General features: G+C 39.7%; 1 long non-coding RNA gene across 1 annotated transcript; it reads right to left on the reverse strand.

Annotated features, from left to right (window-relative positions):
* Window positions 1-256: 256 nt before the first annotated feature.
* LOC133252055 (uncharacterized) lies at window positions 257-22,022 on the reverse strand. Its single transcript, XR_009737794.1, has 2 exons — window positions 21,939-22,022; window positions 257-392 (listed from the first exon to the last, which is right to left on the reverse strand). It is a non-coding gene; the product is annotated as an uncharacterized LOC133252055 (long non-coding RNA).
* Window positions 22,023-22,343: the final 321 nt, after the last annotated feature.

A 22,343-nucleotide genomic window follows, 5' to 3' on the forward strand; every position in this document is an offset into this window, starting at 1 on the left:
CAGTACCCATAAAGCCCACACAACGGGGCATCATCTTTCCAAGCTGACAGCCCTGGGAGATGACACTTGTGGTAAATTAAGCAGAATGCTGATGACAAATGAAGCGTGGTCATGATCTAGCAGAGCTAGGCATCAGCAGAGTCTACTGTGGCCCTTGACAAATGCATTCTCTTTCCATGGCATTCAAGTGCTGGATCATCTATTATTCTGCATATTATGTTTATAGAGAAAAATAAAATGAAACGGAACTCACATACTCACTGTAAAGGCAGATTTACTAGATACCGTCACGATTTGTCTGGGGGAAGAAATCCCCTTGTATGAGGGCATGATTGTTAACATCTTTATAGTGAATGAAGGCTTTGTTCACACTCTAGAAGTGCTGGTCAATCCTACAAGAGTGGAAGAACAGAAATTTCCTTTCATTAATCAGGCAGTCCAACTAAACCAGTACATTTTTCAAAACCCTAAAGGACAGGTAAATTTTGAATAATTATGTAAGCCTGCTTCTGAGAACAGAATGGTACAATTGGCTACATGATTTGTCACTCTGGAGTAATACCGTAAAAATAGAAGGCATTAATATCCATAAACAAAGTCTACTCTAATGAATACAGCAATTAAAAAAAAATTTTTTAATGGATAACCTTTTTGGAAGTGCACTTATTGGTAGATTTTAAAAAGTGATGTGAAATTGATGTGGGGAGGAATCATAATGATCATCTGGTCCAAGGCAATCAGAAATGTGGTGATTCACCTCTCTGATCTGGGGTAGATGTTGATAATCAGTCCTTCTTCCCATATGAAGGACTCAAAATATGGCCTCAAAATTTTTTTCCACAAGAAGTTTCAGGCAGCATTCCAAGCAATCAGGATTATCAAGATGAACCTACCCACTTTCCTTCATCTAGTCCAGCTTTTTCGCCTCATACATAAGTAATACAAGGTTCAGAGTTAAGGCTCTGTCTGCAAGCTCATTTACCAGGAATTATTGGTGGGAAGACTGGAGCCTGTACACCTTCTGGTCCCTAGTAGCAATAGTAGTGGTTTCAGTTGCTCATTCATGTCTGACTCTTTGTGACCCCATGGGCTGTAGTCCACCAGGCTTCTCTGTCCATGGGATTCTTCAGGCAAAACTCCTGGAGTGGGTTGCCACTCCCTTCCCGAGGAGATCTTCCCAACCTAGGGACCGAACCTGGGTCCTCCCGCATTACAGGCAGATACTTTACCATCTGAGCCACCAGGGTAGCTTATTCTTTTACTATTACATTCTGCCTGTGGATGGTTTGGGCTGCAAGAATGTTTTGTATATTGTAAAAAAATCTGATTTTTGCAAGTTATCTATGTCTAGAAAGATAGAAATGTGTCTATCTTTTGTGGACACAAAGACCAGATCCCACAGAGGTGCATCCACGTGAGAGTTGTTTAGATTCTTCATAGCAGCTCATATGGCCCTGTGCAGAGGCTTCCATTATGCTCAAGATCCTATGCTGTGGTTATTACTGTGTGTTCTGGTCTTTCTCTGGTCACTCTGGATGGCCTTCAGTGTGGCTTCATCTCTTTTAGAGAGTGCTCTCCAGAAACAGACATGATGTTCCCAGTGTGGACCAACAACTTCCGGGTATAACACCAACCGAGGACAGGATATAGAGTATTCAAAGAGTTTAGAAGATTACCCACACTTTACAACATCATCACAATTTTTTGCCATATATGCATATGACCTCTATAAATTTTTATATAATAATTCTGTAAAACATTTATATTTTTCATACATAAATTTACTTGAAAAAGAACTTTTTATTTCTGCAAATAAAAAATTGTTAGCATAAATAGAAGGAAGCCATAAAAGTGAACACAATGAAGATGAAAGAACGTTTTTCACTTCTAGTTAAATACTCTTTTCACCTGCCAAAATCTCTTTGTTACAAGAAGTAGTAATAGGTGTCAGAGAGTTGTTAAAACCATACTAGTGTCAAATTGAGACTTTATAATAGTAAGAAAATTGAAAGGAAAATGATAAAAGAATAATTATCTCCAAGTGATAAAGAACCTGCCTGCCAGTGTAGGAGACTTAAGAGACACAGGTTCGATTCCCGGGTCAGGAAGGTCCCCTGGAGGAGGGCATGGCAACCCACTCCAGTATTCTTGCCTGGAGAATCCCAAGGACAGAGGAGCCTGGCAGGCTACTGTCCATAGTGTCGCACAGAGTTGGACATGACTGAAGCTACTTAGTACAGTATAGCAATCTCCCTGTGGGATTCCACATCATGTAAAGATATGTCCCTACACCCCGAACAGCATTGCTGGGGTCACCTCATGTGATGCTACTTCTGTGCCCCACCCCCTTCATTTCCATGGGCAGCCAGGGCTGTGGATCCTGCACTCTGGAAAATGTACATTCCCTGTACGTCTATCACTGTTTCCCCTTAGCTGCCTAAAGAAACAACGTCGTCTTTTCTAACTCAGATGTAGGTCTCCCTCCAGAAGCCAGTAGCCTTGTCCTTCTGCGGCTCTTCCTTTTCCTAGCTCTGTTACTTTATTGCTGTGCCATTAAGTAAGGATGTTTCAGGGCGAACACTCTGAGATAGTCCTTGTTTTTCCTCTGAGACATGAGTTTTTCTCCTTGGAGATTGCTAGGCTCTTTTCTTCCCAAAGAGATCTCTCGAAAATTGGGAGGACCTTCACACTTCAAGGAATCAGTCTCCTACAAGGGCCTCTATGGGTCTGTAGCTGCAGAGACCAAACAGAGACCATTGTCTTTGTGGAGTCTCATGAGAGAAGAAGAAATACTCACCAGAAAAAGCTCCCTTTTCCTTACAATCCTGTGTTTGTCATTAGAACTCCCACTGTTTGAGATTGGGTTAACAGCATGGGCTTGTGTGGGCACTGAAGTCAGGTTCTCTGGGTTTGAACAGTTGGCTTAGCTTCTTTTCAGCTGTGTAACTTTGAGAACGTTAGTTAATATCTCAGTACCTCAGTTTACTTTGAAATGACACTTATAGTAGTACCCCCTCCTAGGGTTACTGTGAGAATCAGATGAGGTTAGCTGACATAGGGCACTTAGACAGCAGTGCTCAAACGTGTACTACTCAGTGAGGGCCAGCAATGACGATGACCATCATGGTGTATTTCCTCAAAGACATATTTCTTGTTTACAATTCTTATTTTGGCCAGAGCTAAGGGAGGAAAGAGAAAGAAACAGTACCTTCCAACCACCTCAGAAGGACCCCATATTTCTTCCTAATAATAATCTTCCTTCCACAAAGGTAACCACTGTCCTGCTTTTTATTGTAGACACTAATAGTTTACATTTTTATCATCTATTTAAGCATCTCTAAATATTGCAGGCTAGTTTTTTTTTTTTTTCATTTCAAACTATTTAAATGGAATAATTTCTATTTTATTTTGCTCATCTTTGTGACTTTGGGCTTCACCTATGATGTACATGCAGTATATTTATCTCATGGTGTTATTTAGATATATCACAATATATTCATTCTATTGTTGATAGATGCTTGGGTTGTTTCTGGATGTTGGTTATTATCTGTAATGCTGCTATGTTCATCCTTCCATAATCTCTTTGTACATGTGGGAAAGAATTTGAGGTGATTAATTCACAGAAAAGAAAATGCAAGATAGATGTATGCTTATCTTTCATTGACACAGGTGATCTTTTCCCAAGTGGTTTTGTCTGATTTATCTATTTCTTTATTTTGAGTTCTGTTTAAGGTATCCCTCATGGTAGGAAAAGCTATCCTTTTCCATTATCTTCTAGAAGTTTTATTGTTTAAACTTTTCTGTTTAAATCACATATTTGTTTCTGGTGTGAGGTAGGTTCAAGTTTCATTTCTTCATACAGAGATATCTTGTTGACCTAGCACCATTTATTAAAAACTCTCTATAATGAAAATTTGATGATAAAAAAAATATATATAAAGTATGGGTCTTTTTGTGGGCTTTTTCTTTCTCTTTGTCTCTCTCTTTGTTTTAGCTGCTGAAGTTTTATAATGTCTTAATATCTGTTCAGCAAGTTTTCTCTACCTGATTTTCTTCAAGAGTTCCTATCTATTCTTTGCCCTTGGTGTTTCCACATGAATGTTTAACATATAAGCTTATCAAGTTATGAGCACAAATAATGCACAAGTATCAGTTGGGATTTTGATTGGAATTACTTTATTTTTTTAATTTAAATTTATTTACTTTAATTGGAAGCTAATTACTTTACAATATTGTATTGGTTTTGCCATACATCAACATGAATCTGCCACGGATATACACGTGTTCCCCATCCTGAACCCCCCTCCCACCTCCCTCCCCATACCATCCCTCTGGGTCATCCCAGTGCACCAGCCCCAAGCATCCTGTATCCTGCATCAAACCTGGACTGGCGATTAGTTTCTTACATGATATTATACATGTTTCAATGCCATTCTCCCAAGTCATCCCGCCCTCTCCCTCTCCCTCTCCCTCTCCTACAGAGTCCAAAAGACTGTTCTATACATCTGTGTCTCTTTTGCTGTCTCACATACAGGGTTATAGTTACCATCTTTCTAAATTCCATATATATGTGTTAGTATACTGTATTGTGGAATTCCTTTAAACTTAGAGTTCAGTTAAAAAACTTCATCATATTATGAGACTTCTAATCCAAAAACATGGTATATCTCCCAATTTATTTGTCTTCCTTAAGTTCTCTTGATAATGCCTTGGAGCAGAGCCTCTTAAACTCCAGCATGCCTCAGAATTACTTAGATGGCTTGTTAAAATTCCAATTGCTGGGTGGCCATCTCAGAGTCCAAGTATATCTGGGGTGTGACCTGAGTATTTGCATTTCTAAGAAGTTCCCAGGTAATGCTTGTGGTGTTCATCCCAAAACCATGCTTTGAGAATCACTGATTTATGATTTCCAGAGTATTGATCTTGGGTATAGTTTATTAGAATAATTACAAGGTATTCAGTTCAGTCGCTGAGTCATGTCTGACTCTTTGCAACCCCATGGACTGCAGCATGCCAGGCCTCCCTGTCCATCACCAACTCCCGGAGTTTACTCAAACTCATATCCATTTAGTCGGTGATGCCATTCAACCATTTCATCCTCTGTTGTCCCCTTCTCCTCCTGCCTTCAATCTTTCCCAGAATCAGGGTGTTTTCAAATGAAAACATTTGAAATATATGAAAGTTCTTTGAAAACATTTGAAAGTTCTTCACATCAGGTGGCCAAAGTATTAAATTCTTAAAGGTATTGTAACTGTGTTTAAATTTTATTTTCTGTCTGTTGTTGATGTTTTTAATACCAAGTTTCTGCCCATGGACATGCTATACTCATTGTGTTGCTGCTGCTGCTGCTGCTAAGTCACATCAGCCCTGTCCAACTCTGTGCGACGCCAGAGATGGCAGCCCACCAGGCTCCCCTGTCCCTAGGATTCTCCAGGCAAGACCACTGGAGTGGGTTGCCATTTCCTTCTCCAATGCATGAAAGTGAAAAGTGAAAGTGAAGTCACTCAGTAGTGTCCGACTCTCAGCGACCTCATGGACTGCAGCCCACCAGGCTCCTTCATCCATGGGATTTTCCAAGCAAGAGTACTGGAGTGGGTTGCCATTGCCTTCTCCACGCATTGTGTTACTCATAGGTTATTTTGGGTTTTCTGTGTGAAAACACTCCAGGGGGCTGTCAAAAGTAATACTTGGCCTCTAATGTCTATTCCAATTTATAAATATCCTATGGTCAAATTGACGCTAAATGTCTGACTCTGCATTTCCTTCTCTAGGACCTTGGTCTAATAATTTTTCACAACATTACTACCTCTCTGATGCCTTTAAGGAGACACTTTCATACCTTGCCCATATTTTCTGACTATCCTCAGCAGGAAGGCTTGTCTGAATTTCTTTGCAACCAATACCAGAATCACCCCTGTAACCATAAATGGAAACCATAGTCTCTTAATATTTTTCTATGGACTAATTTCTATTTCCTTCTTGGATACTATTCTATAAAATTCCTCACATAGTCATGGTACTTGGAACATTTTTGGTACTCTATTTAAAATACTCCTTGGAGGAGTTCAGTGGGCAGAGTATAGAAGGAAATCATTAGAGGTGGTGAAGACAAATTTAACTATAGTACTCATAATATTAATGTTACAAATAACTGTACCAAATACATATTCCAAGTGATTACTTCTTCCTCTATCCATTGTTTTGCCTTTATTATTCATTGGACATAGGTTGTGTTCAAGCCACAAAAACTGAACCTCAGTCACCATTTCTGCAAAATGTAAGAGGAAAGAAGATTAATTAATTTGGCAATTTCTAGCTCTAAAATGCATGCGCCAGAGAATAGGAGCAAGGCCTTGTTAGATTCCCTTTACATGATGGTGCACTACTAAATATTTGTTGAATGAAAAAATAAATATCTTAATCTCCAAGTGAAATTTTCCAGCTTATTATCCATTTAAGGATTGACAGGTCTTGTCTCCAGGGCTGCCTACCAAAGAATGTCATGCTTGTTGTTTACAATTATCCCCTCATAATAGCAGTGGGAATTGTAACACACGTAGCATGTAAAGGTACACATTGGAAAGTAATACAAGGGAAAGGAATTACTTTTTTTTTTTTTTAAGAATTTGAGGTCACATTATGTACCAGCTTGATTTTGTATGTCCTGACGGGAAACATGGTGTAAGATTCATCATTCAGTTCAGTTTCAGTTCAGTCACTCAGTCGTGTCGGACTCTTTGCGACACCATGGACCACAGCACACTGGGCCTCCCTGTCCATCACCAACTCCCCGAGTTTACCCAAACTCATGTCCATCGAGTCGGTTATGCCATCCAACCATCTCATCCTCTGCCATCCCCTTTTCCTTCTGCCCTCAATCTTTCCCAACATTGGGGTCTTTTCCAAGGAGTCAGCTCTTTGCATCAGGTGGCCAAAGTATTGGAGTTTTAGCTTCAACATCAGTCCTTCTAATGAACACCCAGGACTGATCTCCTTTAGGATGGACTAGTTGGACCTCCTTGCTGTCCAAGGGACTCTCAAGAGTCTTCTCCAACACCACAGTTCAAAAGCATCAATTCTTCAGTGCTCAGCTTTCTTTATAGTCCAACTCTCACATCCATACATGACCACTGGAAAAACCATAGCCTTGACTAGACGGACCTTTGTTGGCAAAGTTATGTCTCTGCTTTTTAATATGCTGTCTAGGTTCATTATACTAAACTCAAATATCAGTTTACATTACTGAGCATTTAATAGAGTGAAATGAATGCTTAGTAATAAAAATCCTTTTAATGAAAGGGTGAAGATGGTATTGTAAGAAGCAGAAACAACTCTGAGTTGTTCATATTGCATACACTTACACTCACACACACACACACACTCACACACACACACTACAAGAAAAATTATTGATCTGCTTTAGGTCTCATCTGCAACATTTGGTATATGCCTGTTGCAAGTCTCAGAAGGGAGATGCCCATCCAGGAATTCTTTTATTCAGTAGTCATCCAGGACCACATATTCGCAACATTACTTGGATGAAATTGGTTTATGAGGGTGGCTAGGAAATGATGCTGCAAGGGAACACTTGGCCTCAGATTTGCTAATATTAATTTTTTAACACTTCTTAAAGTATTTCTGGCCTCAGTGATTTTAGGGTCCACCATGAATAATGAGATAACCACTGGAGACAACACCCTTGATTCCTTGATTCTAATGAAGACATGGATGAGCTCACATGCATTCCAGGGTATAAGAATGAGCACCTTCACTGCTCTCTAGAAAGAGAGGACAGGTCTGACCTAGCTGTTAGGTTGTCACTAGAAAAACTGAATGGCAAGGTCATCTTTTCAATCAAGCTCAAGAGATACAAGCAAAGTTTAATTCTTAGGCAAACAAGGGCCACAGTCAGTTTTGTTGGGAAGGCAGACTTGGCCATAGCAAACAAAAGTCCCAAACTGGAGGTACAAAATGTCATGAGATATGGGAATAGGGAACCGAACTTCAGGTGAGTGGGATTCAGTCAGTCAGTTCAGTCGCTCAGCTGCCCAACTCTTTGTGACCCCATGGAATGCAGCATGCCAGGCTTCCCTGTCCATCACCAACTCCCAGAGCTTACTCAAACTCACGTCCATTGAGTCAGTGATGCCATCCAACCATCTCATCCTCTGTCGCCCCCTTCTCCTTCAATCTTTCCCACCATCAGGGTCTTTTCCAATGAGTCAGTTTTTCACATCAGGTAGCCAAAGTATTGGAGTTTCAACTTTAGCATCAGTTCTTTCGATGAATATTCAGGACTGATTTCCTTTAGGAATGACTGGTTGGATCTCCTTGCAGTCCAAAACTCTCAAGAGTCTTCTCCAACACCACAGTTCAAAAGCATCAATTCTTCAGTTCTCAGCTTTCTTTATGGTTCAACTCTCACAGCCATACATGACTACTGGAAAAACCATAGCTTTGACAAGATGGACCTTTGTTGGCAAAGTAATGTCTTTGCTTCTTAATATGCTGTCTAGGTTGGTCATAGCTTTCCTTCCAAGGAGCAAGTATCTTTTAATTTCATGGCTGCAGTCACCATCCGCAGTGATTTTGGAGCCCAAAAAGTGAAGTCTGCCACTATTTCCATGGTTTTCCCATCTATTTTCCATGAAGTGGCATGATCTTAGTTTTCTGTATGTTGAGCTTTAAGCCAACTTTTTCTCTCTCCTCTTTCACTTTCATCAAGAGGCTCTTTAGCTCTTCTTCTCTTTCTGCCATAAGGGTGGTGCCATCTGCATATCTGAGATTATTGGTATTTCTCCCATCTTTATTCCAGCTTGTGCTTCATCCAGTCCAGCATTTCTCATGATGTATTCTGCATGTAAGTTAAATAAGCAGGGTGACAATATGCAGCCTTGACGTACTCCTTTCCCAATTTGGAACCAGTCTGTTTTTCCATGTCCAGTCCTAACTGTTGCTTCTTGACTTGAATACAGATTTCTCAAGAGGCAGGTAAGGTGGTCTGGTATTCTCATCTCTTTCAGAATTTTCTACAGTTTATTGTGATCCACACAGTCAAAGGCCTTGGCATAGTCAATAAAGCAGAAGTAGATATTTTTTTGGAACTCTTTTGCTTTTTCGATGATCCAGTGGATGTTGGCAATTTGATCTCTGGTTCCTCTTCCTTTTCTAGATACAGCTTGAACATCTGGAAGTTCACAGTTCACTTATTGTTGAATCCTGATTTGGAGAATTTTGAGTATTACTTTGCTAGTGTGTGAGATGAGTGTAATAGTGTGGTAGTTCGAGCATTCTTTGGCATTGCCTTTCTTTGGGATTGAAATGAATACTGAACTTTTCCAGTCCTGTGGCCACTGCTGAGTTTTCCAAATTTGCTGGTATATTGAGTGAAGCACTTTCACAGCATCATCTTTTAGGATTTGAAATAGCTCAACTGGAATTCCATCACCTCCACTAGCTTTGTCTGCAGTGGTGCTTCCTAAGGCCCACTTGACTTCACATTCCAGGATGTCTGGCTCTAGATGAGTCATCACACCCAGTGGTTATCTAGGTCTTGAAGATCTTTGTTGTACAGTTCTTCTGTGTAATCTTGCTACCTCTTCTTAATATCTTCTGCTTCTGTTAGGTCCATACCATTTCTGTCCTTTATTGTGCCCATCTTTGCATGAAATGTTCCCTTGGAATCTCTATCAAGAGATCTCTAGTCTTTCCCATTCTATTGTTTTCCTCTATTTCTTTGCATTGACCACTGAGGAAGGCTTTTGTATCTCTCCTTGTTATTCTTTGGAACTCTGCATTCAAATAGGTATATCTTTCCTTTTCTCCTTTGCCTTTTGTTTCAGAAAACATCTTCAAGGTGACTGTTACAACTCCGTCATCAGCATGAACTAGTATGCTGTCAAACTGGAGAAAATAGGTTCATTTCAATAAATTTCTGATTTGTTACTGTCACATGTCAACACAACTGGTCTTACTCATAAATGAAATCTGAACTTTGCACCCTACTCCTTCTCTGTCTCCTACTAAAAGAACTTCACTTATCTAATCTGGATTTGGCTTGGGGTATGATCCCATTTCATTATTTAAGAAAACTGAGGAAGGAACATCATAAAATTAATTTTCACTATGAGATATAGGCTTACCAAGTATTACTAATTCACAAGCATTGACATGTGGCTCAAAAATCTAGAAAAGGAACATAATTGTGTAGAGAGAGAGAAATGTTCCAAACCTTTGCATTAGGTGGTATATACATTGTGATAAAACTTTCTATAATTCTCAGGACTGCCTTGTTTTCTCCTTTCTAGAGACACTTATTTGTACATTGCCATGTAGAAGCTAGTATAAGGAAGACAAAAATAAAGAACCATCTGAATACAGAAACAACATAATTCTTTATAAAACATTTAGAGAACAGTTTCCAGGGCATTTGATTGGGTCTTGAAGGATGAATTGGGTTTTCCCAGACTGGAAGAAAAGGAGGTTGTTTTTTAAAGGGAAGCATCATATTTTCTGTGGTTCATCTGTCCATGTCCTAAATCTCATTGTCTTTTACGTTCTTTATAATCCTGCTTGGGGGCTCAAGAAGAGCAGATTTGTCCTCCTGCAAAATTGGTTTTATATAGACAGGCACACCTTGCCTCACCAGTTACTGTCCTTTGGACTGTCTGCTGGAAAAGCAGGGCCATCTGTTCTGACAGACGTTACCCAGATAACATCAGTGATGCCAAGGGCTCTTTCTTTCTCTTCTGACCTACTTAGTCTTCCACCAACCAGCATTGTCTCCTCTTCATTACTGCCTTGTGCTAAACATTTACTGTTTTCTCCTTTCCTCCCTTTCTGCTCAGCAATGTTCCCTTTGCTTTTAGGAAAACACTTAGCTGTGGAGCTGGTTTCTGAGTTATTGTGCTTCTAAATCCTCTTGCAATCCGTATGCAATCATCTGCTTATTAGGGTTAAACGAGTTCAACTGATACTATAAAACCTTGATTAATAGCAACATATGGGTAATACGTCTGGTTAATTGAATTTTCAGGTTAACTGAGGGTTAAATGGGAGATTTAATAAAATTGCTAAGTACTTATCCTTATCTCTTTTATGGCACTTACCACATTTTACCTTGTCTGGGCATTTTTAAAGTTCGTGTCTTATTTTCCCTAATCATCTGTGAACTCTTTGATGATTGAGTCTGAGCCTTATGCTAATCTGTAAATGTGGTCCCACAGACAGTATTTTTAAGAAAATGACATCATCTTCATCATCATGTAATTGTGTCATGGTTAATTGCATGGACTCTGTAGCCAAACAACCTCAGGCTGGATACTGTCTCTGTCATTTACTAATTCTGTGTGCTTAGGTCACTTAAATTCTTAGTTTCCTCATCTGTACAATGAGGGGAAAATTAATAATAATCTCACACAGCTGTTATGGGAAATAAATGACTTAATATTAAGAAGTTCTTAGAAAAATGAGTAAATACTAAGTGCTCTGTGTTCATGTTCCCATTTGATGTCAAAGAAAGATGCTATTATTATCCCATTTTACACATGAGAAAACTGGAAGGCAGAGAAGTTAAATAGCTTACACAAGATCACACAGCTAGTAAGCAATAGAGATAAGTTTGAGTGAAAGAGGTTTGACTTGACAACCTACACTCCTGACATATTGCTCTTTTAATAATATTTTGCATCTTTGTAATAGTCATATGTTGCTGCTACTGCTAAGTTGCTTCAGTCATGTCCGACTCTGTGCGACCCCATAGACGGCAGCCCACCAGGCTCCACTGTCCCTGGGATTCTCCAGGCAAGAACACTGAAGTGGGTTGCCATTTCCTTCTCCAATGCATGAGAGAGAAAAGTGAAAGTGAAGTTACTCAGTCGTGTCCGACTCTTAGCGACCCCATGGACTGTAGCCTACCAGGCTCCTCCGTCCATGGGATTTTCCAGGCAAGAGTACTGGAGTGGGGTGCCATTGTCTTCTGCCCAACTATGGGGAAAGTTTCCTTCTAATATGTCCAACCATGTCAGTAGGGGGCACTGCTTGTCACAGTGACTAGGGAAACTGGCAGGATGAAGACTTCACTGTGACCATGACCTGTGCTTCCAAGACTGCAACCATAGTAGAAAGAACACAGTCAATTCCCTATCTGCCTTACAAGGGAAGCATGTCACTTGCACTGAGATTTTAATGGCTACAGCAAGTCACGTGGCTACCCATAATTTCAAAAAAGGTGGGAAAGTGCAGCCCTACCATGACCCAGGAGACAGAAAGCTAGAAATACTAGTGAATAACAATCCCTACCGTACCCAAAGGCTCTCAAATTACCTGGTAAAACCTGGACACTAGATATAGGCTTAAATAAGTAGGTGCACAAACTTGAGAAAGCTAGCTTCTTAGTCTGGAGTAGGGTTCCTCAATCCTGGCAGTATTCACACATCAAACCAGATGATTCTTTGTAGTATGCATGTGCTTTGAGGGGAGGGTATCCTATTCTTTGTAGAATGTTTAGCTGCATCCCTGACCTTCTCCAGTCATGATAATTAAATGACTTCAGTCATTGCCCAGTGACCTCTGGGAGCCAAAACCACCCCCAGTTGAGGACTTCTGTTCTAAAATAACCTCATTTGTATTCATGGCTGTCGAATCGTGGGGAAATTCAGGCTATGCTATGACCCCTCTGTAAGGAACGTGTGGAAGATTCTGTGGTTTAAAAAACAGCATCAGAGGCTTGGAACCTTGTAGATAGTCGTTGGTTTGAATCTGGCATAAGAAACTACATCCCCTGAAATCTCTGTCAAGTACTTTTTGCTATACCACATTTCCTAACCTCTTTTCTTAGGTTTTCTACAGTGACTTTATACTTTGCAAAGTTCTTCAGTGAATCCACCTCAAATTGTCAGCCACTGTAATTTTTAGCCTATTTATTTTTCTTGGTTCTCTGTGGAAGTAGGGAACAGCTGGTCATCATGTTCTGTATAATAACTTTTCATGTATTTGAAGACTGTTATTAAACCATCCCCAAGCTTCTCTATGCTGGGGTAATTGTTATGCTCAAACATGCTCTAGGAACTGTGTAAAGCCGAAGAGAAGATAGAGTCTCCAAACTAATGTTTGTGTATTAAAATTGAAGAAAAGCAAATTTTAACTGAAAATATCAACTGAGAAATAAGGCTTAAATCTGAAACTCTGAGGTTTTGTTTTCAGCCTTTTTCTTCTTTTTTTCTTATTTATTACAGTTATGGCTGTTGACTTGAAAATTTAATTTATTACAGTGGAAATTAATGTCCTAATTAAGATTTTATAGTACTTTTAATCTTAATGATATTCTAATGGAAATCCAATGATGAACAAGATAACTGCATCTCTGCCTGTCACATATCAGGACATGACCAGACATAGTCCAATTAACTGTACTGGCACTGATGAGAGGCTATAGCTTGAAACAAGACCTTCCTACAATAATATATAACTTGGACAGTCAGTGATAAAAACTAACATTTATTCCATGCTTTCCATCTGCCAGACCAGATGCTAAGAGATTTACAAGAATTACCCCCATTTAATCTCATTAACTCTAAGAGGTACTTGCCATTATTATCCTCATTGTAAATAATTAAAAAGTGCAGATCAGAGAGGTTGACTAACTTGCTCGATGTCACAGAGCTATTGTTAGAATTAGAGTTTGAAATTAAGAATGCTGATGCTAGAGCCTGTAGTCTTAACTGTAATAATACATGGCCTCTGTGCAGGCAGGCGCCATATCTTATTAATCTGTGCATGTCCAGTGTGTAGCTCCTAGAATCAATTCTCAGAAATACTTATTGAATGAGTAAGCAAGTGGTGAATGACAGAGCAGAAATGCAGAACGACAGTGTGGGCTGTGGTTCAGAACATTAGGTGCTGAGGCATCAGTATCTCACTTCACCCCAGCTCACCCCAGGGTGGCCTGGATGCCTTCTTTAGGATTCCATGCCAACCTGTGTGTGCCTATATCCGCGCACTGGCCTCACTGTATTATACATGTATGTGCCGGTTTCTCTTCCTAGAGCAGTGATTCTCAACTGAGGGCAAGTTTGCCTCCCAAGGGAACTTGGCAGTGTCTCTGCACATTTCTGATTGCCACACCGAGGGCTGCTACTTCCATGCAGTGAGTAGAGGCTGGGATGGTGCTAAACATCCTGCAATGCACAGGAGAGCTCTTCACCACAACTGTCCAGTCCCAAATGTCAGTGACAAGACCGAGTGGCCCTGAGCTAAACAGAGAGCTCCTTTGTGAAAGCATCCTTGTGTTTGGAATCAACTCTGTATCCCGAGTGCCAGGCAAATCCCTAACCTATCATTGGGCTCAATATACATGGATCAAAGGAGTAGAGAGTGAAAGAGTGCTTGAATGGATGATAGAAAGAGCAATGTAGACAGGATTCCATTTTTTGAGATATGTGTAGTTCCACAAACAGTTCACATAAAGGGAGAGCAGTGGGATATTACTTGGATGTATTAATTGATGCCCCCCCTTTACTTTCTCTTACCTCAGAGCCCTTCTTCCATTTATGCAACAGCTAGAATATTTTACCTCTCCTACTCTCAAAAAAGGGGGTGGGACAGCAGAACTAGAAAATAAAAGAATAGTATTTCTGGCTTTGGACTTTCCAAAGCCAAGGTTCAAGTATAAGATTAAAAAAAAAAAAAAAACTTAGAAAAGCGCAGTTAGTCACATTTTCAGTTTCCTTATCTCTGAGACTAGATCAGATTGTCACCTGACTAGAGGGTGGTAGTGAAGAAACAAAGACTTGATTTTGGGTGGATATCTGGGGCGAGACCTCACATTATGTTCCCCTCCTCTGAGTTTTGGGCTGGAGGTAGAGAGAGCATCACAAGAGGGATCTGAGGAATCCAAAAGCAAGGATGTACTTCCGCCATCTCTGCATAACCCCCAGGGAGCAGGTAAGAGCTGAGCAATCCCTTTAACCTGGAATGATGTAGGAACAATGGAGCAGAAATGACTGCATGAAGTTTCTAGATTGAACCACCAGACTCCCCAGATCACAGACTGGCACAGATATGGCTTGGATCAAGGGGAGGCCACAGTCAGCAGAGCCAGATCTGCAGAGGATTGGAATAAGTTATCTCTGAGGATACCAACACAGATACATAACCATGGCCCTTACCAGTTCCTCCCCACTTACGTCATGGTCCCAAGTAGCCTTGGGGAAAAGGATGTTTGGGACATCCCGAATTAAGTTCAGCTTTCACCACAATGAAGGAAGGCTCAGAAGAGACATTAAGTTCAATTTAACAAGAAATGGATTCTTGTTTGGAAAATTCCATGGGCAGAGGGGCCTGGCGGGGCTATAGTCCATGGGGCTGCAAAAAGTTGGACATGACTGAGTACACACACACAGAAAGAAATGGAATTAACATTTCTTGCCTCTGATCTGTGGTCTACCATTTGCGCTTGCTGCAGAAGCTTATCAGATGATAGTAGGAACCCAGCAACAGTCTTGCCATTAATAATCCTTGCAAACCTAAATGGGATGCTGATTGAGAGTAAGGCAAGATTTTGACACTGAGCCGGCAGTATATAAAAGAAATTATCAACTCAGAACTTCACTCCCTGAAGCAAGGCAGGATTCCTACTGCCAGAACTGCATTGCAAGGAGCAGACAGAGTCTGTGAAGTGAAGAAGCTGCAGAGTTACCAAACTCAGAGACAAGGTCAAGCTGAATTAGTGATGGCTGAGACCTGAGGCAGTGTTCTTAGCATGGGATGGACACGGCTTTAAGACCCTCCTTCAAGGGTCATCCTTGGCAGTAATGAATGATATGGGTAGAACAGATAGGGTCAACACGGCCTCAGTCCTGGGGAAGAAGGAGGGCAAGCCTGAGAACACGTGTCTAAATGAGTCAGTCTTTGACAAATGAATTTTAAAATAAAAGACAATGTGAATTACTAGATAGTGTCCACAATACTCAAATTATACTTTAAAGATCCTGATGACTTTAATCTAAGACTTTATGATTCAAATATTAATTTTTCTGTCAAACATTTTTTTGCTATTCGTTAATCTGACCATTTGGAAGAAAACATGATGGGAAATGTGTTTCTGGAGTCCTTTTGGGGCTTATCCAACTAAAACAGGATCTTTTACATGAACTTTAAAAAAAAATTTATGTTAGATTGCATAGTAATATTCTTGCTCCCCCTCCTTCCAAGGTTTACAGGAATCTCCTTGATCACTGGTATGTTCTTCAAGGACTGGTGAGAGCTGATACCTGTCCGTTTCTCTAGGTTCCTCGCCTGACATTCTTCTCTCATTTTCCATCACACTGGACTTCAGGTGCCTTTTGCCTACTCTAGTGCGGACTCACCTGATACTTCAGAAAGTGAACTTACTTGAACTAAGGCTCTTTTCGAATATCATTGGGAGTAATAAGAATTTTGAACTGAGATTATCCTAGATAGGGTGGGTCTCGAATGCACTGACAGGGGTCCTTATAAGAGACAGAAAAGGAGAAGACAGAGAGACACAAAGAGGAGAAGGTCATGTAAAGATGGAGGTAGGGATTGGGGTGATGAATTTAGAAGTCAGAGAATGCCAAGAGTTGCCAAGAGAAGTTTGGATGAAGGCATGGGGTTTCTCACTCGGAGCCTCCAGGTGGAACCAGTCCTGCTGACAATTTTATTGCAGACTTCTAGTCTCTGGAGATAATTTTTTTTTTAAGCCACCAAATTTATGATAATTTGTTACAGTTGCCCTAGAAACTAACATAGCTATGCAAAGTTCTGTGACTGCTGTGCGCTCCTTCTTTTCAGGGCTGATGCGCATGCCATGCCCTCTCCTTCTTCACGCCCCATCTAATCAGTATCTCCTCTTCAGTGACTTTTGGTGAGTTTTTAGCATACTTCCTGTAAAGGACCAGATAATAATATTCTAACTTTGTGAACCATATATGGATCCTTGTCACAGCTACTCACATCTGCTCTTAAATCGTGAAAATAGCCATAGGTTGTATGTAACCTAGTCAAAATGGTTGTGTTTCAGGAAAACTACTTATTAAAATAGAGGGTGATGGATTTACCTATGGGCTACGGTTTAATGACCACTGCTTTAGTTATTTTCCAGCACTCAACTTAAACATCACTTTCTCAGGAACCTCACCCTAACTTTTTTAGGTTTTCATATCACTTATTCCACTTATGATCTTTTCTAGTTTTGTTGAGATATATTTGATCTCTAATATTGTGTAAGTTTGATCTTAAAATGAGATTTGATACAGCAAGATGATTTCATACATGTGTATATTGCAAAATGATTAACACAATAAGGTTAGTTACACCTCCATCACCTCACATAATTACCTTTTTTTTTTTCGTGGTGGTGAGAAGATTTAAGATATATTTTTTGTAAACATTCAAATATATAGTTGTGTTAGCTACAATCACCATGCTATGTATTACATCCCAAGAATTTATTTATCTTATAACTGGAAGTTTGTGTATTCTGACCAAAATCTTTCCATTCTCCTTAGCTCCAGCCCCTGGCAACCACCATTCTACTGTTTCTATGAATTCAGCTTTTTTTTTTTGATCCCATATGCATAAGCATGATCATACTTATTTGTCTTTTTTTGTCTGACTTGTTTAACTTAGCATACTGCCCTCAAAGTCCATCAACGTCATTGCAAATGTCAGAATTTCCTTAATTTTTGGAGCTGAATAATATTCCATTGTATATATGTATCTTCATCCATTTGTCTGTTGATGGACACTTATGTTGTTTATTGGCTATTTTGAAAAATGCTACAGTGACCATAGGGGTGCAAATAACTCTTTGTCATCCTGATTTTGTTTCCTTCAGATTTATACTTAGAGCAGAGATTTCCAGATCATATGATAGTTATGTTTTTAATTTTTTAAGGAAACTCCATACTGTTTTCCATAGTGGCTACACCAATTTACATTTCCACAAACAGTGTGCAAGGGTTCCCTTATCTTCACATCCTCACTAACACTTGTTATCTTTAAAAAAAATTAAACTAATTTATTTTATTTTATTTTTTTACTGCTTAGACCACCTTCTTCCATTTCTCCACCTCCCCAATTCCCATCTCTGGCAACCACCAATTTGTTCTCTGTATCTCTGAGCCTCTTTCTATTTGTCTAAGATTCTTTATATAAGTGAAATCATTGGTATTTGCCTTTCTTTCTCAGACTTATTTCACTTAGCATAATGCTCTCAAGGTCCATCCACGTCACAGATGGCAGGATTTCATTCTTCTTTATAGCTGAATAATATTTCATTCTCTCTCTCTCTCTCTCTCTATATATATATATATATATACACACTACACACACACACATGCATACAACAATTTCCTTATCAATTCATCTATAGATAGATGCTTGGGTTATCTTTTGCATTTTTGATAATCACTATTTTAGTAGGTATAAGGTGTAGTTTTGATTTGCCTTTCCTTGATGATTAATGATATTGAGCACATTTCCATGTACCTGTTTACCATATTTGTGTTTGCTTTGGAGAAATATCTATTTAGGTCCTTTCTATATTTTTTAGTATTCCCTGGTAGCTCAGCTGGTAAATAATCCACCTGCAATGTAGGAGACCCCGGTTTGATTCCTGGGTGGGGAAGATCTGCTGGAGAAGGGATAGGCTACCCACTCCAAGATTCTTGGACTTCCCTAGTGGCTCAGATGGTAAAGAATCTGACTGCAATGTGGGAGACTTGGGTTCGATCCTTGGGTTGGGAAGATCCCCTGCATAAGAGAACGTCTACCCACTCCAGTATTCTGGCCTGGAGAATTCAATGGACAAAGGAACCTGGCAGGCTATAGTCCACAGGGTCGCAAAGAGTCAGACACAACTGAGTGACTTTCACTTCACTTCACATATTTTCTAATCAGAATAGATAAAAGGTGGAAAGTAACCTAACTGTCCATCAATGGATGAATAAACAAAGTGTAATATGTACTTGCCATTGAACATTATTTAGCTTTTTAAAAAGGAATGAAATTATGACACATACTACAACATTGAGGGATTTTGAGAACATTATGCTAATTGAAATAAACACAAAAAGAAAATTAGCATATGATGTACCTAGAAAAAGGCAAATTCAGAGACAATATATTGGTGGTTGGGATTAAGGGGAGCAGAATAGAGTGCCATTGTTTAATGGGTGTAGAATTTCTGTTTGGGAGGATGGGAAAGCTCTGAAAGCAGATATTGGTGATAGTTTCATAACTGTGAGCATACAATTCAGTACCACTGAATTATACTCCTGCTGCTGCTGCTAAGTCACTTCATTATACTCCTAAAAATGGTTAAAATGGTAAATACAATTTAAAAAATATGCCGAATGTATTAATCAGATAACGTATGGGAAGAAACAGGCCAGGATGGAATAGGACAGAATAGAAAAGAATGGATCATAGGATGGTGTTGCAGAGAAGGACATCAGAGAACAGCAGACCTGGGTTGAGGCCAACTGGGCCACTTGTTCCCTCTGTGTCCTCAAATATATCCTTGCCCTGCATTTCTGAAATTTGTGAATCTACAGACTCTGATTACTCTGTTGTTCTGGCATTTGGTTTTAGTCTGGGTTTTCTTCAGGATCATCTGGGGAAGAAGGTCATTCATTGGCTTTTGTGATGGGGCTCTTTTGATCTTTGGCCAATTGTGTTGGTTGGTTCCTTCTGCCAGATCCCCAGGCTCATTCTGATTTCCTGTGCAGTTTTGTGTAAAGATATCTTCATTGGGAAACACCTGCTGGTTCACTTTGCTTCACAATAAGTTTCACTCCTTTTATGGGTGGGACACCCAGCTCCAGGGCAAGAAGGCAGGAGGTCTAGCATTTACTTCAGATTCTAACTCAACTTAAAATCTTATATCTGCCAATTGACTTCTATTTTTGCTAAGAATATCCTGTGTATGAGACAGCAAAAGAGACACTGATGTATAGAACAGTCTTATGGACTCGGTGGGAGAGGGAGAGGGTGGGAAGATTTGGGAGAATGGCATTGAAACATGTAAAATATCATGTATGAAACGAGATGCCAGTCCAGGTTCGATGCACGATACTGGATGCTTGGGGCTAGAGCACTGGGACGACCCAGAGGGATGGTATGGGGAGGGAGGAGGGAGGAGGGTTCGGGATGGGGAACACATGTATACCTATGGCGGATTCATTTTGATATTTGGCAAAACTAATACAATTATGTAAAGTTTAAAAATAAAATAAAATTAAAAAAAAAAGAATAATGAAAATAACAACCCCTGCTTTTCTCTTCTTTTTTTTTTTTCTGTTAATTTATTGGATTTATTTTTGAGAATAAAATTATTAAGTAAAATTGGCTCTACTTTAGTGGATCCACAGCAAAAAAAAAAAAGAAAAAAGAAAAACAGTGTTTGCTGCCGTTTTGTATGTCCCTACCAGAGTGTGCACTTCAGGAGATGAGGACTCTCTTTGCACATGCAGGCAGAGAAGATGAATCAAAGTTGCTCTGCATCCAGCATCAGGAGGATGGCCGTCAGTCCTGGCTCTGCCACCATTTTTAGCTTATGATGCTGGGTAATCACTTGTTTATTGCCCTGGTTACTTTCCTTCCTCATGTGTAAGGTGAGTGGCATTAAATGAGATCATCGTGTATGTTTCCTTTTAGCTCTGATGGCTTATGATTTTTCTAGTGCTTAACTCTGTTCTTGCATATCTCAGGAAATTAACAAATGTTTACTAAGTTGAATTGAATCAATTGCTATTTATTATTAGTCAGGTGTCATTGACTCATCACATCATTTAGGTTTCTAGAAAGATGTTTGGTACTTTTTTATTATTCTTAGTAGAAATGTGTCAGTGATCATTTACATTTACTGGTTTAAATATGACTGGTATTAGTAGTAATAATAATAATAATAATAAACATATAAGAAGTCCTAGTATATTCCAGATACATGCTAGATATTTAAAATTTTAATTCTTAGCACAAACTTAGAAGATAGATACAGACATTAACCCTGTTTTATAGATGGGGTAATGAGCATGTTAAATAACTGGATATATTCATATACATGCTGCTGCTGCTGCTTCTAAGTCGCTTCAGTCGTGTCCGACTCTGTGCGACCCCATGGACGGCAGCCCACCAGGCTTCCCCGTCCCTGGGATTCTCCAGGCAAGAACACTGGAGTGGGTTGCCATTTCCTTCTCCAAAGCATGAAAGTGAAAAGTGAAAGTGAAGTTGCTCAGTCATGTCCGACTCCTAGAGACCTCACGGACTGCAGCCCACCAGGCTCCTCCGTCCATGGGATTTTCTAGGCAAAAGTACTGGAGTGGGGTGCCATTGCCTTCTCCATACAGGCTGATGATAACCAACCTAAAAGAACAGGTCAGATGGCAGATGATAGAGCTAAAGTTGAACCTTGTTTAGTCTGGCTTCAAATAAGATTGCCACATTGAGCAAATACAAATATAGGATTCCAAATTAAGTTTAAATTTTAGATAAACAGTGAATAATTTATAAGTATGTCCTGTGCCTTTCAACACCCTCATCTACTACCAGTAAGATGGGAAATATAATTTTTTTACCGTTGGCTTATGGATTCAGCAGGTAAAATGGGCTCCCTTGAAGAAAATTGTATTGAAACAGAACTCTTGTTTCTTACAGGCCACTTGGCATTCTATACTGTAGGACTGCCTGGAAATCAAGGTAGAAGTTAGTTCTAGGGGGTAAACAGATACAAAATGAAAGGTTCCCATGTTAGGAAAATGGGCCCACATGCTGCGAAACTTTGTTTTATCCTGTATCTCTTATATCAAATGACTTTTGTGTCTTACTTCTCTCATGAATGTCCTCTCTGCTACTTGGGCTTCTGGAGCAACTTTTAAATTAAAAGATGAAACAAGTGGAATTTTTTAAAAACTCACATGAAATCTGGAATGATGGCCCTGAATGAAGGCAGGCTCCCTTGTGGATCTTTTGAGAATGTTACTTCTGTGTGCTTGAGCTGGAATATCTGATAAGTCTGTTGCTATGACAATGGATTCTTGTTAGTCGGTGATGTAGAAATTTAGTCTGTACATTCACAGTGAGCCTTGTGTTCCAGCCTCCTTGCTACAATGTCAAACTCATGGGGCTGGAGGGGTTCCATCTTAAAGTAAGAAACTGAATTCACAGCAGGAGGTAGTGTATTTTTTTGATTAAGAGCCTGGAGGAAGTCCGGCCTGGGTTCCTGTCCACTTATCATCACTTCAACTCAGTTTCTTCCATGTTAAGTAGGCTTAATAATAGTTCCTATTTCATAGGCTTGTGTGAAGAGGATTCATGAAGGG

Source organism: Bos javanicus, chromosome 7 (assembly GCF_032452875.1).
Source record: "Bos javanicus breed banteng chromosome 7, ARS-OSU_banteng_1.0, whole genome shotgun sequence".
In the NCBI taxonomy this organism is placed as follows: domain Eukaryota; kingdom Metazoa; phylum Chordata; class Mammalia; order Artiodactyla; family Bovidae; genus Bos; species Bos javanicus.